Raw genomic sequence first — 2,147 nt, 5'->3', positions numbered from 1 at the left:
GAAACGTTGAAGACTCTTAAACATAATCACGTGCATTTGTATCCGGCAATTGCGCATTCTCCCAGTTGGCTTGGGTTCCGTTTTACATGACCATCATGGTATTCTGCAGCTGTTGGAATAATTGCATTCTACTTTCATTTGTGGAGATCTGCAAGTTTCATGACCAGAAAGGAAAAAAAAAAAAAAAAAAAAAGATCTGAAATTGACCGTATATTATTGTAAAGGTACTCATGGATCTCTGCTGGGTTTTTCCTCAGGAAGTTGGCGTTCCGGTTTGTTTCAGAGTAAAAGTGCATCTCCATCACTTGATAACCGATAGGGCTGTCTTTATGCCGCCCATTTTTTTTTTTTCCTTGTCAGAAAAACACACACGCATGCAGAGAGTAATTTGTGGAAATAGGTCAGTTACTTTTTACCTGCGGGGCTGTTGGTGACCAGGCTACTGTGACGACACCTCTTCGCCCTCCCGCCTTCTACCTACCGTCGACTAAAATTTGTTTTTGTGTCACCGTTTTTAAGATTTTCTTTTTTGCGTCATTGTTGGAGTCCAAACTGTGGCCCGTGGGCCATTTGCAAGTGTCGTTCCTTTTAAGCGACCAATGGCGGATGCGAGAAGGAACATTTGACATTTGCAGACTGCAATGCTACTTTAAAATAAGAGGGGCCGGGCTTTATCAAAATGTAGGGATGGCGACACCCATTTCACCCATGGGTGCTACGCCTTTGACAACTCCAATTCCTACTTGTCCATTTTTTATATTGAGTTATTGTAGAAATACGAAGATGAAAAGAGATTTTTAACCACTAAAAATGTAACTCATTTTCTCTTGAACGCGCCCTGGTGAATAAAGCACTTTTTAGAAAAGAACTTTGTGCTTGTTTGACTTGAGAAGATATCAGGTTAATGATCCTAAAGAAACTGCTTTAATAAAAGAATCTTGTTTTGCTCCTGACTATGGATCCACTTTCCAGCCACTTCTCACCCTGAAGTGGGATGCCAGGCTGTGGGAAACCACAAAACAACTGAAAAATCGTCCCAAATATTTTTAAAAAATTCAAAGGTGTGATCTGTCAGTATGATTGGAATGAAGACAATATGGAACGTTTTGATTAATTGGTTATAAAGTGTTTTTTAAACAAAAAAAATATATTTTAAAAAAATAAATGATCATTATTAGATCCCCTGATGTCACTTACAATTGAGATTGAGCAGAACAGGTACGTCTCATGAAAAATAAAATAAAATTACATCCATAGGATAAAATAAAAGACAATCCTACCATTTTATTTAATCAGGTCAGCCCTGCAAAAAATAAAAATAAAATACAAGTTTGAGGTAAAGTCATGTCATCTTCTCTCAACCCAGAAGGTGGCCGGCTAAAATTCGTGTCCATTTACGTCTCAGAAACAAGGCTTTCTTTCCTGTCGTCTTTCTTTCCCTTGCAGATTGTCAGTGCCGACGACGGGCGCGATGGTGTTAGACGAAGATGTAAGCTAGGTGGCCGCACCACCACATGAATCGAAATCGACCGAGCGAGCGAGCCTTCGCAGCCACACACGCGCGCGCGGGTACCGTGCCGAGCGCCCGGGCATCTTCAGCACGCGCAGCCGAGCGGAGGGAGCCCTCACCCGGCCACAAGAAGCGCACGCTCCGCCCGGACTCTTTCCCCAAACCGCCTCCCCTTGACTCGCGTGCACACGCACGGAGTGAAAAGTCGTCATCTCTTCGGAGGTTTGCTTCTTTTTTTTCTGACGGGCTCGCCAAGGTTTTTTTTTTTTTTTTTTATCTTTTTTTTTTTCTTTTTTTTTTTTTTTTTAAACAATCGCAAAATAACCCTCCAAAATGTATAATTTTGCCTGAGCTGAGGTGTGTGCAGTTTCATGTTTCCACGAATGTTGGGAACATCAACCGTCCTTTTTGGTCCCTCTCTTTTTTTTTTTGGGGGGGGGGGGTGGAGGGTGGTCCAGCGACTTTAAACCAGGAACCCGCTTGTGAGCTTTCTTCCCCCGCTGAGGATGAGAGGAAATTAGACGTGTTGATCGAGGCTTTGAGCTTGTTTTACTGGGATTTATTTTGGCTGTGGCGAGCAAAGACCCGGAGCGGAGCGGAGCTGCGCGTAAAGAAAAAAAAAAAAAAAAAAAAAAAA

The 2,147-nt window shown here is 42.3% G+C and overlaps 1 protein-coding gene across 1 annotated transcript in view; it reads left to right on the top strand.

Moving 5' to 3' along the window:
• Positions 1-1,368: 1,368 nt before the first annotated feature.
• The window catches only part of tcf4 (transcription factor 4), a 144,430-nt gene continuing 143,651 nt past the window's right edge, over positions 1,369-2,147 (top strand). The window contains exon 1 of the mRNA XM_019893444.1: positions 1,369-1,732. The gene's annotated coding sequence lies outside the window, so the exon portion shown is untranslated. The remainder of the gene's footprint in view (positions 1,733-2,147) is intronic.

Source organism: Hippocampus comes, unplaced genomic scaffold (assembly GCF_001891065.2).
Source record: "Hippocampus comes isolate QL1 unplaced genomic scaffold, H_comes_QL1_v1.1 scaffold428, whole genome shotgun sequence".
Classification (NCBI taxonomy): Eukaryota; Metazoa; Chordata; class Actinopteri; order Syngnathiformes; family Syngnathidae; genus Hippocampus; species Hippocampus comes.
Note: the sequence above shows the minus strand (reverse complement) of the source record. Positions and strands in the feature narration are given on the sequence as shown.